The 17,052-nt window shown below is 33.4% G+C and overlaps 1 protein-coding gene across 1 annotated transcript in view; it reads left to right on the top strand.

Annotated features, from left to right (window-relative positions):
- Nucleotides 1-7,436: 7,436 nt before the first annotated feature.
- Nucleotides 7,437-17,052, top strand: part of LOC146539453 (bumetanide-sensitive sodium-(potassium)-chloride cotransporter-like) — a 31,846-nt gene continuing 22,230 nt past the window's right edge. Inside the window, exon 1 of the mRNA XM_085208165.1 lies at nucleotides 7,437-7,709. The gene's annotated coding sequence lies outside the window, so the exon portion shown is untranslated. The remainder of the gene's footprint in view (nucleotides 7,710-17,052) is intronic.

Genomic DNA, 17,052 nt, shown 5'->3' with positions numbered 1-17,052 from the left:
TGAGTGGCAGAATTCAACGCCAGGCCTTGGTGCCAGAGCGAAGAAAAGAAAACAAAGAAATAATAATTCATTCCTCGAGTGGGGACCGAACTCACTACCAGCGCGTTACAGTCACCCCCATGCGCCTCTGCGCCACGACGGTCTCTACTATCCACATGAATAACTCAAATCGATTTTTGATTAGTAAACTTATTATGATTATAAATTGTAATAAAGTACCAATTAAGAAGTTAAGTAACAAAGAGAACGAAGTGCGTAACCGTAATATTCGAGTTAATAAGAGTGCATGCCATTGTCTTAGCGAACGGACGGTCGCAGTTCGTTTTCACGAGATGTAACCGGTGATGGCCGCCGCGCACTGCTCGCCACCGACCTCGGTGATACCATACACGCTTTGTTTAACTTACAACCCTTTTTAGTCGTGCTCACCCTATATGGACTTACGAATTATCACCTGATATTGATATTTCAATCAATAATTCTGTTTCGTACATTCAGTTTCCACAACTACAAACAGTAATGAGGCACAATCCTTTTCAACTTCAATTTTTACACGAAAACGCAGCAAGATTTGAAACTCCAAGTTTTCAAAAGACGCGAGTTCAAATCTCGCTACGTTCAAATTTCCGTTCCCAAAATAAAGAAAATTTTATCCAGCTAAATATGATTTTTTTTTCTAAATAGGAATAAGCCATAGCCATAGCATTGTTATTGTCATATCTTTACCATCATCCAAGGTTTGTTTAGTGTATGGTACGCAAGGTGTTAACGATTTCTGTCATGTGTTTGTGATAGGAGCTCGACGGTGATTACTGCGCAACTAACCTTTGCCTTTGATATCCATTTTGGCTTCAAAAGTAAATATTGGCAAAGTTAAGTTACTAAAACGTATAGTTATGTCGACATGTTTAATATATTCATGGTAGATTTTTCAAATTAGCTGCAGATGTATATGGTTTTAAAATAAAAAAAACCTATTAGGTATCAACTAACTAAGTAGGTATATCAATAAATATTGTGTATAGGTGATCTATGTAAACACTATTCCATTTTTAAATTTTAAAACTTCTAATGAAATTCATATTAGGCACACCTCCTTCCTTGTCATGTTGATAAAAATCTTTTAACAACACTTTGTTATCTATGTACTTATAAATATTAATCAATATTAAACACGGCGTTCAGTTCCGCCACTTAACACGCAATGACGATGATGAAGTGATATATGCGAGATACGGCATGAAGTTTTTTTTATGTAAAAAGACAAGGCAAACGAGCGTTCAGGTCATCTGATGGTAAGTGATCACCGACGCCCACGACCCCGTGTAACACCAGAGGAGCTACAGGTACAATACCGCCCTTTAAGGTGGAGATAGGCGCTTTTTGAAGTTACCCAGTTCATTTCGACCTGGTAACACTCCCGCAGGTAGGCCATTCTATAGTGAAAGCTGAAGCTGAAAAGAAATAAACACTTCACTGCTGATACTAAAGCTTAAGTAAGTACTAAGCTTTTGGGCCCAGTTTTCAAAGCCAAGATTTTTTTAAGTCTAATAATTTTCTCACCAGTTCTAACATATTGCTACGGTACCTATAATATTTTAGAACTCTCTATCCATATATGTGATACAATTTTAACTGATCGATGTGTGTACATAAAGAAATGAAGATGCATTAGAAAACTACAACTAGTGGCATTTGTCAACGTAGTAATAGAACCCAAAACAATTATTTTAATTTTTTTTTTAAATAAAATTTAAAAAATGTACAATTATATAATAATACAAATATTCTTCTTCTTTGTCGTATCGCTCTTGACAGAGCGGTCGTGGTCGTCCTTTTTAAAGGTTGGTGGTGCGCCACACAGTCCGACGCCATTCTACGCGGTTGACTGTCTGCCTGGTGCACTCGTAGAGAGGGTCATTGAAGGCAGCCTTCAATTGGTCTGTCCATCGCATGAATAAGCCATACAAATATACTTCATTTATAATAATTACTAGTAAGTACTTACCATGGTAAATGATGTTTGTAATATGATCTTACCATTACAACTGAAGTCCAGCACAGTCTGGTATATGTAGGTTCCTAATAAGTAATTTAAAAGGTTATATTATTTATTATAAATTTCAAGATGACGACGCTCCTCGCTCTGACTTCATCCTGATGCTATTTGCGCGAAATGATCTTGCATCAAATTGATGATTGTGAGTCTTAATTGATTCCGTTGTGTTCTCCTCATTGATTAGGGGAGGGATGCGTTCGTGAATAAACTTGTATATGCAAATAGGATGACTTTTTATAAAAGAGTTTTTATTTACAGATTGTGAAAATAAAAGAAATATTCTTTCTTTTTTACAATTTCATAATATTTAATTGTTTCCAAGTACATATACAAAAAACAAACGTGACATTCTCGAAATTATTTACGTTTAAAAGAAACGTTTAAAAGTTACGTTTAGTTACGTTTAAATGACACGTTGGAAAGCCATAGATAGCGCTTTATTAAAGAAATGAACTGAAGTGTGATTATGTTTGTTTTTTTTTTCAGCTTCACTCTGTATCCCGCACATAGCAAGGTAGGACGGAACCTGAGAACCTGTTAAGATAATCTGTTCCCATTAAGACACTTCCGTTCCCCACTTTCCGCTGAACTCTGGAGGGATTGCGTGTTGAGTGGAGACTTAACGCCATGACCCGTAAAAATATACATATACCTACTTACAATATCTATAAATGTCATTTGCTCTACAAATATGAATTACATACATTTCGACTATACTAAAAGTTAAACGATTTCTGTTTTAACACGTGGCAAAGAGATACATTCGACTTTATTGATTTCTAAGAACTATGACTGGTTGGTATCAGAACAAATATTATTTCATTATTTTATGGATTGATATTGGGGAAAAAGCTTGAGTCATATAATAAACGTTTGTATTGGTTTCAAGAGATGTTCTACAGTACTAGTTATTTAGAAGTAGCATTCATGATTTCTCACTAAAACACGCTTACATTGTAAATTTGTAACTCTACTTTATTATATTACCCTAAGGAGTGATTTATATCACTTTGTCGTTTGTTTTATTCAATTTTTAGATATGATCATATAATTTAGACACTATTTGTTCTCCATTTAATTAGTTTGCATAATTAAGATATTCCATAAAAAAATATTTCATCCGGATTACTAAAAAGGTTCGATTTATTATCTCTCTCTCTAAAAATATAAGATTTCTTAATGATAGAATTATTTATTGGAGATTTGAAAGTTATATATTTCTTTATTTATTAATAATTAATCATATAAAAATAATTAATAATTTCACGTTTTAACACCACTTATAAATTATATATAGGTATATTTTTAGTAAGGTATGAGGTATGAGGTTTTTACATATAAAGATGTAATAGTTGGCTCTTAGCAAGCAAAAAAAAGAATATCTGGTCTATTTTCTTTAAAAAATGGAGTAGTTATGATTGACAATTTTTTTTCTAAGCTGATTTTGATCATGGTGTAGTAGTTCCCGATGAGGTCGGATGTAGCGCAGGACTACAAGCGTGTTAGTGTAGGTAAAGGCGACAGGTTGTGGGTTCGATTACCACTCGAGGAAATGAATAAGTTAAATATGATTAATATTATTTTATTAATAATCATTCTTGTCATTACTAACCTATTGTTTTGTGTAACTCAATTGACATAATAATATTTTTAAGGTTAAATAACAAAGGAAGTTTATGTCAAGGTGCTTATTAAAATAGATCAGATAGATATATAGAGATAATCGAAAGATACACATTACAATGATAAGCCAATACTTGTTTCACAATAGCCACTTTTCTATTAATTATGTGAAATTAAATGTTTAGCAGTTTATAGCGCTTAATGCTGTATCTCTTTTTCGCACATCGCAGGGTACGCCAAGGGAACCGGGGAACGAGTCTCCATTTTCTGCTGAATTCTTGAGTGGCGGAACCTAATGTCACGCTTTGCCTCGTTTTTAGAGCGAAGAAATTAAAAATATAAAATATTTCATTCCCCCGAGTTGGAATCGAACCTACAATTGTCGCATTTACAGCCGGACGCTTATGTCGGCTATATTATAAATCCATAGATATTTATGTTACTTAATATACCTATTATATTAAGCTCCAACAATCGTGACGTATAAAATAACCTTTTCTGATTTGTTTACCTTTTATCTCATGCCTTCGTGAATAGGGTATAGTGTACTAAGACATCCTAAATTAGTTAAATATATCTTGCAAAACTTTTTGCGACTTTTTGTAATAAGAATAATCGGAAATGAATATAATAAAAGATTTCTAAATGCTAAATTATTATCTTACCAAACAGGTTATCTACTACATATATTGTGTTTTATGTCTTCTATAGTTATTTATACTACTCTCATCAGTTAGAAGCAGTAAACAACGAATTTAATTGAATTGAAAATGTCACATTTATATATATTATATATTATATATAACCTATTGTATGGTCAGTTGCTGATAAATAAAAATAAAAAGGGTTGATTTTATTGACTTTGTAACACATAAACTCATATACCTACTATATAGTTTAAGTACAAAAGTAGGTATATAAATAAATCGAAATTAAATTGATTTCTTCACATGATATACATAGTTGTTAGAATTTGAATCTAAAAAAAAAGTTCCGAAGCGTTATATATCAATTTAAACTGTCAAAGAATATCTAGGCACCAGACATTAAATCTCAACACGCAATGCCTCCAGGATTCGGCGGAAAGTGGGAAACGGAGTGTCTTAACACTAAGTTCCCTCTGCCTACCCTGTTGTGTATATACGAGTAAGTAAGCAACTCTTAAAATATTTGTACCTATAGGGTATATCGACTTTAAGAAAATCAAAATTATAGAATTAATATACTCGTAATTTATAAATATAATAGGTCAGTCGTGGCGCAGGGGCACAAAGTGTGACTGTAAACGCAACAAGTTGTAGGTTCGATTCCCACTTCAGCGTGACGAAATAAAAAAAGGTATTAAATTCACGAAGCATGTACTTAAAAATCCACTTTAAAGCAGAGCAGAGAAGGCCTTGTAGAGCTTTTGACCTTTGAGCTTTATTTACGTACCAAAAGATTTTCCGCGCTGATTTACAAAATTTCGATCACTATTTTTACGATTTATTACTGATGATCAGTGGCGGACTAACCCTGTCGGAGGCCCGGGGCGGTGTCGTTGAATGAGGCCCCCCCCAAGTGAAAAAAAAAATTATATATCACTTTTTTTTCATGTACAAATTAGTGTGTATGCTTATTTAGTTTACATCTTGTCGAAATGAGGCCCTTTCAAAGATAGCGCCAATTTAAGGTACACGCTCACCTACGTTAAAGTAAAAACGCTCGTATTTAAATATGTTTTTGAGAAAAAAGTAAAAAAAATATATTATAACCAAACCTTTACGTAGGCTTTACTCTTGCCAGACGTCCTAAAGATTGTTTAAAATTGGGACAAAATACGCTATACTTCGTCTTCTTCTTCTTGGCATTAATCCAGGCTATTTCCAGGGTCTGCCTTCCTACTCAACCTACTCCATTTTGCACGGTCTTAAGTGCTTCAGTGGTGAGTCCATTGGCTCTCATGTCTTGCATCAGAACATCCAACCAGCGCTTCCTTCGGCGTTCGATAGGTCTCACTCCAGGGGCTGATATAGCATAGCACTTGCATCCGCGTAACGTGGCCAAACCATCTCAGGAGATGCTCTTGGAGTTTATCCGCTACGTCACGGACTCCAAGACTATCTCAAATGAATGTGTTACGATTGTGGTCATACCGTGTTACGCTGTACCTCCACCTTAGCATCTTCATTTTCAGGACGTGAAGCTCCTGAATGTGCCGAGATAGTGCTGCCCAGCATTCACTGTTGTATAAAATAACAGGTATACTCTCGTATATCAGCCGTCACCTCCTAGTCAGTCTGCATCGGTCCATTCGGCTACCACCACTTGATCTGAGGCTTACGTTTCTCGGCTACTTTTTTCTTCGGGGTGACGTTAAAGTCCAGAAGAGGACGATGTTGGGCCGTCAGGCTTTCGCTTGGAATTACTTTACAGTTAGTTACTCTGCCCATATGACACCGTCTGGTCAATAAGTAGTCAATTTGAGTTGAGTGAGACCCAATTTATACGTAATAAGGTGCTGAAGGTTCTTTTGGAAGAACGTATTCGCGACGGCTAGATCAGACGCAATATAGGTTCTCCGAATATTTTCTCCCTCTGTATTACGAAGACCGTATTTAAAACCCCCGTGAACACGTTCATACGGCTCAGCAGCCTTACGGCCCGTGACCTTTCAAGACTTCCCCAACAAAAAACAACCATATCGGTAGATGGTATAGCAAGTAGAACCTCTTCATTCTGAGGGTGACCCGGTGTATATAAGCCAGTAACCCTGTCCGTTATTGCGGGACTTATTGCCCTTCCAGCAAGCTTCCTGGAGGCACAAGCACAGTGGACCCGAAGTCTTATAAATACATCTGCGAGTTCTCTGTATCGTTCGGTTAGAGAGCCAATATTCCACGTTGCAAAGCGGAGTTTCTGTCTGGGTACTAGCGTTTTATACAGTGTTCGTACTTGACATGTTGTTGCGTTCCATATTAGCGGCGGATGGCGGTTTTTAAATGGATCAACTGCTATTTGACTTCCAAAATCACTTTCAAAAGTACGCTATAATTTTACATATATTATTGATGGACTATTTTAAGACCCCTTATAAGCACCCAAACCGATCTGATGGCTCAATCATCCTCCCAGACACAGATGTACCTTTATTTTGCGCAACTTCTGGAAGGGCCCCACTTTCAGGTTAATGAGTACGCAAACTTTTATAAAATGACGTCGGTCTGGAGGCCCTAGGAACTTGAAATAAAAAACTACGAAACTGGAACCACATGCCAACTAAATGATTTACATTAGAAAGATAAAACTAATTTTAATTAATATAATGTAAACTATCGGTACAGGCTGCAGTAATCGTTGTACTTATTTGTTTATTGGAGGCCCCCTCCAACCTCAAACTTCCTTTTAAGTAGATACTATGCGTTTTTTCAAAGGCTTGTTTAGGATTTGATCAAGGGAATTTGCACCATTTGGAGGCCCCCCAGGACCCGAGGCCCGGGGCGGACCGCCCCCGCCGCCCCCCCCTTAGTCCGCCACTGCTGATGATCAAATAATATTGATATGAAAACATTTTATGAGTGATTCATATCGTAAATAATACGTTACAACTAAAAATATCCGTGCACAAAATGGGAATGGGGTTCGGGTGGCGTCCCACAGGCAACAGCCGAAACTGGGAACGGCCTGAAACTGGGAGCCATCTTGTCATAACTAGAATAAATAATTGGTGTAATTAAAAATTATTGTTTGTTACAATTAAGGGCGCTTCGTTTATAAGGAACGGGCGCGAAGGCTTTGCGCCTATGGTTCGCTGACTGCGCACCCGTCCGCACGCGCTTTTAGCACATCCTTCGCTAAACTAATAACTTTCGTCCGTTATTGTTATATTAAAATCTCCTTTAAAACTTTAATAGTATTCATTAAATTAAAATATAATTATAAATTTTCTTGACTATTTACTTTCTGTGATTAGTGAAAAATGTGATAACAGTTTTTATCTCGTCTTCGTGAGGAAGTAAAGTTTTCAATAGAATAAAACTGGTGATAGGTAAGTCGATCATTATCTATGTGCAATATTGTAGTTTTTGTATTTTACCTTCATAATATTTTTTGTTATTAAATACGTATTAAATATGGTGGTTTCAAAAATAATTTACTTTTATTAATTGGATGTTTAAAAATAAAATTTTAGTCAATAATAACAATTAAAAATTAAATTAAATCAGCTTCACGCTGTATCCCGCACACAGCAGAGTAGGCAGAGGGAACATAGTGTTAATACACTTCCACTTTCCGCCAAATTTTGGAGGCATTATGTGTTTAAATTACACATACATAGTGCATATTTCGTAATAATAACAATAATTTAAATATTATAAGCAAATTCGACCCATCGTTTTTGTTTTGTACGTGGTTAGACGCAAGGAGTCTCGTTCGTACTGCAACAGGTTTTGCAGTTGATTGACTTTTCCGTAAGCGTAATTACTAATATCATTTGGGTAAACCAAAATATATACAAAAAAATTGAAGCTTGAGTATTTTACGAAACACTTTTTTTTCCTACATCGTTTTTTGGAACCCGTAAAAATCATAATTAAAGTTCATATTTAGGCCATGTTTTTTTTTCTCAATAATATATGTAACAATTAGTGTTATGTTTTAAGTAGAAATTGTATGAATCAAAATGTCAGTTCCGTGAGTGTATTTCCCATTATCCCATTTTTATGTGTAAATGGGTTTTTTTAATTATTTTTCACGCTTCATTTTTTGTTAATAAAAATTCAAAATTACTACACCCATAGACAGTATTTAGTACCGTAAACAAAAAAAAAATTATAAGTCAGCTTCACGCTATATCCCGCACACAGCAAAGTAGGCAGAGGGAACCCAGTATTAAGTCACTCCGTTCCCCACTTTCTGCCGAATTCTGGAGGCATTGCGTGTTGAGTGGCAGAACTCAACGCCGCGCTTTGCCTCGACACCAGAGCGAAGAAATGGAAATATAAATGTAAATAAATATTTCACTTCCTCGAGTGGGGATTGAACCTACAACCGTCGCGTTACAGTTACACCCTTATGCCGCTGCGCCACAACGGCCTCAGTAAATAAAAATAATATTATTATAAAAAATATTTTAAGTACATTAAAGTTCAGGACATGTATTGTAATGGTAATCGATAGAAGGGCAACATACGTAAAATATAACAATTACCTAACGTGAATGAATTAATATTATTCAAGTTATATCTAGATTTCTAATAAGTATCACTCATCATAACTTGATAGCAGTAACTACTTGTTAATAATTGAATTAGTCTTTAATAAGATAATAATAAAATTATGCGATAATTTACAATTTTAACATTTGTTTTTTTTTTATTGCGATATTTTTTTAGTATAAGCAACTTTTAATATGTATATGTAGGTGTACGGTTAGGTATATGCTTTAGCAAAATCAACTTACTTGAAGAAAATTAAAATGAGAGACTGTCTGTCACAATCACTTTTTCACACTTTTTTTTATTTGAATTTATAAGAAATATTAATATTGATTCCATATATGGTAACGTAATTTGGTAAATCAAGTCTACTAATATCTGCCGTCGTTGAGAAGAAGTCCCACATGGAAGAGTGCATCTTCAACCCTTGTAAGTTCCGTAGAAGCCAAAGAGCCGTCGCGGTAAATAAAGAGTTTTGTACACAGAGAGAATTAGAGTTTAACTTTACTGATAAAAAATAGTGTTTTAATAAAATATCAAAAATATGGGATATAATGTTATATTTATGCAAACATTTTTTACATGTCATCTAAACAATCATTTACCATAAAATACCTATTAAAAAAGGATTTCGTTTTAGAGTGCTGTTATTATTATATTTACTTTTTTTTACTTTATGTTTCCCGCTTGGTAATGTACTTATAATCGATTTCTTTCGCTAGTTCTTCACTGTTGGTTCTATAAAATTATAATATACAAGTCCTTTTATATATATATATATATAGATATCAATGTTATGCAATAACAATTATAATTTCAATTTACGCTAATATGCACTTAGTTTGAGAGGATTTAATGAAGAAGTACTTATATATTAAAAAGATGTTTACCTTTTAAAAATAACAGAAAAGTTGAAAAAACATAACTACAATAATATCCATTGAAATCAGTTCTTCAGTTTGCAATTCGAAGCACATAGCTACGGCCTAATCAAAATGTCATATTTTAGTGATACATACATATGTAAGAGATTTTCATCCAGTTTCACATTGTAATTCGCATATAACAGGCAGAGGGAATATATTGTTAAGACACTCCGTTCTCCACTTTCAGCCGAATTTTTCAACTCAACGCCGGGCTTTTCGCCTGGGTGCCAGGACGAAGAAATAAAAATATTAATAAGTAACAATTCATTCCCTTGAACCTGAACCCACAATCGTTGCGTTGCAGTCACACCCTTGTGCCCCTGCGCCACGACGGCCTATAAAATGAAAATTTGAAAAAATGTTGTATATAAATATATTTCTATTACTGCAGAAAATAATAAATTTTCGTTCTTTATAATAATAAACTACTCCATAAAACTCGGTTTCCACCGCGAAAGAGAAAACCGGAGATTATGGCAGTAAAATTCCTCAATATAAGCATAAGTTTGTTAGTGAGCCTGTAATTTGAATTGAGAAATCTAAATGTAAATCAACAAATATAGACAAACAGATATATTTGACAGATAGATTGTAACGTATTTTTAAAAGCCATTTAATTTTTCTTGAAGCTGAAGATTTCCATGTAGGTACTAACTACAATTAAGTATAATAAAAAAATAAACAACAGAAAATTTCATATGAAGACGATATCTTTAAAATTGTATAGAAAACAAAGAATTTTAGTTGTTCTTGTTTATTATTATATGTAGGTATATTATTATATAGCGTAGGCTACACAAAACATTACAAGGTTAATATTATAATAAAAACAATTATTTTGCCTAAAATTATAATTTAATTATTTATTGTTTTTTTACTATCACGTGTCTCCATATATGATATTTTAGAGAAGAGGACAGAATGATAAGTTATCCCACTTTTAGTTGATTAAGAAGTCTTTTACGTGTTTAGTAAAGGGACCCAATGACGTTCTTGCAGATTCTTTTCATCAATTAGTTTTTTTAACGACCATCTTAAGTATACTCTATACATTTCGACGTGGTCATAATGGTGAGTTTGGTTTTTTATGGGAAAAATTAATTCTAAATATTATGTAAACATGATTTTAAGAAGTTAATAAAATATGACTTACTCATTATATCATAATAAATGAAAACATAGGCTTTATTGTTGGCAACACCATAATTTTTTTAAATCATAATTTTATGGCTATAAACTGTCATCTATCTGTATAGCGATTCTGACTGGCATGAATTTTTTAAAAATGAAGAAAAAAAAACTTTTGTCAATTTTAGAATCTAGAATTATAATAGCAAATGCATTAGAAAAGATAAATAAAATATTTCACATTATGAAGTGTAATTTTGCAAAAATACAAGCACAAGATTAATTATTTGAAACATATTTTTAATTGAGTCTATCTATGTGTTTATTCAGATGCTATTTCTTAAAAGTGGATGACATTTTTAGACATAATTTGGAGACATTTAAAATCACTTTTGTGAGTCATGGTTAAAACGTATACATTATTTTCTTTCATTTTACGTCAAAAGGAAATTATACAAATGGGTTAATAGCCGAGTACGTATTTATTAAGATTCAAGGCTGTTGCCTTGACCTCGGGGAAAAAACAACAAAACTTTAGTAGTGCATAGAAATACGGAAACCGGTTGACAAAAGGTGGACTTGGAAACCAGGAAAATCTTAAGCTCAAAATATTGAAGTCATGTTAGACTGGGCAGAATCAGAGATTTAAATGTGCAATATCTTTACGGTACTTTACCCTGGCCCCGTTTTAAATTGTAATTGTCCTTATAGTTAAGTATATGATTTGTTCACTATGTCCAAAAAATAAACTATATCAGGACTTATAATAATAGGCTAAACGTGTGATCGAGCTGCGCGTGCTCAGTGAATATAAGACAAATTTCACCTATATTATATATTGTTAATACAAATGACATATTGAACTTATGAAGCGACCTACCTCATACAACAATATATTTCCATTCACCTTTTCTTTATACACCCAAAAGTAGGGTCAAGATAAATTAAATTATAAATTAATTTTTAGTAAAAAGAAAAACCGACTTCTAACAACGAACTAAAAAGTGAAAAATAATTTTACAAAGATTTTATAATTTTGAAGTCTCATCTGATCAGAAAGAATCATCAAAATCGGTTGGCGCGACATTGAGTTTTCCGTCTATTTGTCGCGCACATACGGCGTTGTGTTCCGCCACTAGACACGTAATGACTTCAGAATTTGGCAGAAACTGGGGAACGGTAGTGTCTTAATGGGACTGGAGTGTCCTAACGCCAAGATCCCAGGTTCTCTCCGCACACTCTGTTACGTGCGCGATACAGCGTGAAGTTAAATAAACATGAAAATAGCCATCAATATAAATAAGTACTTGCTTTATTATTCACACATACTACCTACATTGTCTCAACCATCAGCTACGAAATACCTAAAGAGCTTCATCAGTCTATTACTTGATTAAACCGAGAGCCGCGCCTCGCTCGACGTTGTTATACGAGTACGTTGCTGGCGTCTGTTCTGAAAGTGACAAAGTTAATTGCCCTTCGCAAACAGGGCAATTAGACTAAACGCTGATAAGGATTTTAAATTCTAGATAATTATACTATTGTTATGTATACGGCATATCAGTCAACATGTGAATTAGGTAGGTATATGACGTGTAGCTAATATCTATTTTTAAATAATAAATATATTAACATATCATCATCATCACACAATACAATACAATATTAACAAAAACAACATGTACAGTAAGGCGGCCTTATCGCATGAAGCGATCTCTTCCAGGCAACCTTTGGTTGTTAGAATTGTATAAAAAAAAAGGTGGTGGGTGGTGCATTAAATTATAATATAAGAAATTTAATAACAATAATAATATAAATTAATAAATATATATAATTAATATACACTAAAATTCACTTAATATATAACACATACATACACATACGTGGACAAATATACATTAATATATAGTAAAATAATCTTCTGCCTGTCCTCGTCCACAGCAGGACTAGGCGTCTCCAATGGCACGCCACTGAGCTCGATCTTCAGCTCTTCGCATCCAGTTGTTGCCAGCCACGTTTCTATATATTAACATCCATATAATTTTAATGTTTACACATGAACAGGCCATTTTTTTTTAATTCACGGATAACTTATTTAAGCAACTTTGTCAATTCCAAATAGGTACGTGGGAAGTTGACGTGTTAGTGTAGAGTGACGCATAATACATTGCTACTAAGAAAATTTCATATATATATCAGAATTGTGGGTCCATATAAACGTATGGACATTCCTTCTATTATATGAAAATATTATTAAGCTCAATAATAAATATTATAAAATATACCTAATGTTTATAAGATTTTACTTCAAAAAATATATTTATTATTCATCTTTCGCAAAATTCATCGGCGAATGCGGAACTTCAATGCTCTAACAGTTGTATAACTAAGTATTTATTTCAAACATTACAAAAATAACTGATCACTTCTTGTAATCGTGAAGTCTGCTTTTGATTGAAGGAAGACTTTTATTAATTTAATAAACTCGTAAATAGCTTTTGTTTATAATATCCACCATTACGATGTACTCGTACTCGTATATAGTTCCACGAAAATACAGTCTAGTTACATTAGAAATATTACGCTACAGTGAATGTTGATTGATAAAAACAGTAGAACATATGTACAGAATCGACAGAATTTCAATTTTACCTAAGCCATATTGCAGGCCTGCAAAGATTGTTTGTGATTTTTGAGGTAATTTGAACAAGAATACACCTTATAAAAGGCTCTGGACGCCACAAGTGTGTGATGAAAACGCGACAAGTTGTGGGTTCGATTCCCACTCGAGAAAATTATGTATTTTTATTCATTTCTTCGCTCAGGCGTCGAGTTCCGCCACTTAACAGGCAATACCTCTAGAATTCGGCGGAAAATAAGGAACGGAGTGACTTAACACTATATTTCCTCTGCCTACCATGTGCGGGATACAGCGTGAAGCTGGATATTATACAAATACATATCAAAATGTAATAGGCAGAATCTTATTAGGTTAATATGGCAATGGCAATGAAACTGAAAAACTAGTAGCGATAGCAAAATAAACATACGTCGCGTATAAAAATTATCTCTGAGAGGCTGTCATTTACTCTGTGAGTAAATAATTAGTAAAAATCTAACTAGATAAGAATTAGTACTGTTTACTGATAAAATTAAAAATAAGCACTTTTATTGTATGACGCCGTCGTGGCGCAGTGGCACACGGATGTGTAACGCGACGGTTGTCGATTCGATCCCCACTCGAGGAAGTGAAATATTTATTTACGTTTATATTTCCATATCCTCGCTCTGGTGTCGAGGGAAAGCGCGGCGTTGAGTTCTATCACTCCCTCCAGAATTCGGTAGAAAGTGGGAACGGAGTGTCTTAAGAGTAAATTTCCATTTTTTATATAGTTTGGCTGATCTTTTTAGTTATGGTATGGAGCTGGTTAAAACTTGCTCATAAACAGCCCGTCATGGTGGATTGTAAGGTATTATTTTAATATTGTTTAATGTCCAGCTGGTCTCTTGGGTTTTTCATATTTCATCTGGACTAATTTTTAAAGGAGCTATTGCTATTGCTATAGGTAAATTAGAATTTAATTTTAATTTATTATATCCGCCACTCAACCCGCAATGCCTCCAGAATTTGGCGAAAAGTAAGGAGCGAAGTGTTTTAACACTAGTCTCTTTCTGCCTATGCCTGCCTACCTTGCTCCACGCGGGATACAGCGTGAAGCTGAATAAATGTATTTAATTGCTAATTAAAATATATCACATGATTTTATAATAGCACAGTCGTTAGATCGCTCATAATGCCACAGCGAGTAATTATGCATTGTTTCACAGTTATTGTTTAAGTACCTACGTTTTAGTAAAAATGCAGAAAATACTTTAATTATATTTTTATATACATATTTCATTAACATTTTTAAAAAGAGCTTTTAAGTTTATAACTATACACTTATAGATGTTCTTACTATACATTTATAAACTTATCGATTCGACCGCGGTTTCGCCCGTTTAATTAATTTGTTATATTATAGCCAAATTATATAAAATCTTTACATAAATCGTAGCCTATGTGTTATTCTGATGTACCTCCATATATGCAATATCACATTAAAGTTACATCAAAATCCGTTCAGCAGTTTGTGCGTGCGTGAATATGGAACAAACACCTATCCTCACAAAGATTTGCATTTATAATACTAGTAGGATTTCGTGGCGCAGCGACACAAGGGTGTGATTGTAACGCTACGGCTATGGGTTCGATCCCCATTCGAGGAAGTGAAATATTGTGAGTGTCTTAACACTAGGTTCCTTCCGTCTAGCTGATCAATACGAGTAAGATTTCATATTAAAATTATATATTTCTCAATGTTAACGAAAAAAAAACTAAATAAATTTTCTTGTAGGATTAAGGTATACAAAGGAAGAGCTTTTACAACACCTTTAACTCTAGTGCTCTCTATTTTATGACGTAGACTATAGACTATAGAGTACGGAGCGGAAAAGCAATATTTTCGTTTTGTATATTACCGGCTGCAATTATTTGTTTATTTTGGAACTTTGCCAATTCAAATATACTAAAGTGTTCAATGTTCATGAATGGAAACTAATTTACGAATATACCAAATATATTCTATGACGCTAAAGTTTTCTGTTTCCGTTTCTCTTTAATATTTACACAAATAAAATATATGTGGGAATGGTGAAAGAAGAACAATAACAATTAATAATTTTTTTCTTTATTTTATTTTTCCCAAAGGATGTCTCTCTATACTCGTGACAGCTTGTTTTTTCATTCTCATTTCTTCTTTTTAATTCTGACATGTACATCATTTTATCTTTTTTTAATTTAATAAAACCTCTCAAAAAACCAATAAAGCCTCTAAACTATCCCACATATATATACATTAGTTAGAATAACCAGTATCTAATGAATTTTATGAGCGGACCTTGTCTAATTTACATAAACGCTCGTTCTTGTTCTAAATCATAAATAAAAAAACATATAAATTTATTTTTATACGATAATAAAATGGCGAGATATAAAATGTATTTGTCTGAATATTTTTCCATTTTTCTAACAAACAATATTGAAATAAATTTTAACAATAAAATATAGAAGGTAACGTAAATCTATGTAGTTCATCTATCTAACTACGAACTGTACTAAAGTGCTGCATACGAGTACGGTTACAGTACATACTCGTATAGTAAAAAAAACCGGTTAAGTGCGAGTCGGACTCGCCTTCGAGGCTTCCGTATCAATTTCATGATAATAGATTATCGTGAAGTACACTGTAAGCCTTATAAAAGTTGACAAATTTAAGTTTGCGGGCATGTGCAATCATTTTGTATGAAATGAACTACAAATTTTGTTGTTGTTTGTTGTGTTTTTTCTATGAAATTACTATAAATTTACACATTTACAAATTATATATCTTTATAAGATATATATATCTTTGGAAGTTAGATTTTTTCACAGCTCCAATACAAAGTAGACCAGAGTATTTGATATAAATTTCAGCTTTATACCTCCACGCGTTCCTGAGAAAAAGAGGAACAACAATGTGATCCGATACAGGTTTCTTTTTTCCTTTGCAGACACGGAACCCTAAAATTATTTTTTATCTTTTCACATTTCTATTACGCACAATCCACATTGTTTGCCATCCACGACTTAACTAACGTTAAATGAAAGGCACCTGTAAATAGGCTTTATTAAAATGGACATGCGATGTCCGAGAACAGTACACTTTGTTGTCCACTGATCTAATCGTTTGAATTATGACTACCTGCGTTTGTTTTTCTCAAGGTCTATACTGTCTTTTAAAGGTGTGAAGTTTTCCTACTGTTGCTTCAGTAAATTAACTCAGCCGTTTGATGATTTATCTTTTATTGGTCCTTAACAAATATATCCGGCATTTAAGATAAAAATATTAACTTGGGTTATGAATTACGAATCTCTATTCTTATTGTTTGTACTTTGTCCTCAAGAATATTTATGCAAATTAAATTGATTTAGATTTATAAATTTTATTAGTCTAAAACACAATAAAAATTCTCAAAATGGTTATGTAATAACTGGTATGCTTCGTTTACATATTAATGAAATTTATATACGCAATAT

Source organism: Heliconius melpomene, chromosome 4 (assembly GCF_056956725.1).
Source record: "Heliconius melpomene rosina isolate 202511_hmr_F chromosome 4, ASM5695672v1, whole genome shotgun sequence".
NCBI classification, from domain to species: domain Eukaryota; kingdom Metazoa; phylum Arthropoda; class Insecta; order Lepidoptera; family Nymphalidae; genus Heliconius; species Heliconius melpomene.
This window is presented reverse-complemented; position numbering and strand designations above follow the sequence as displayed.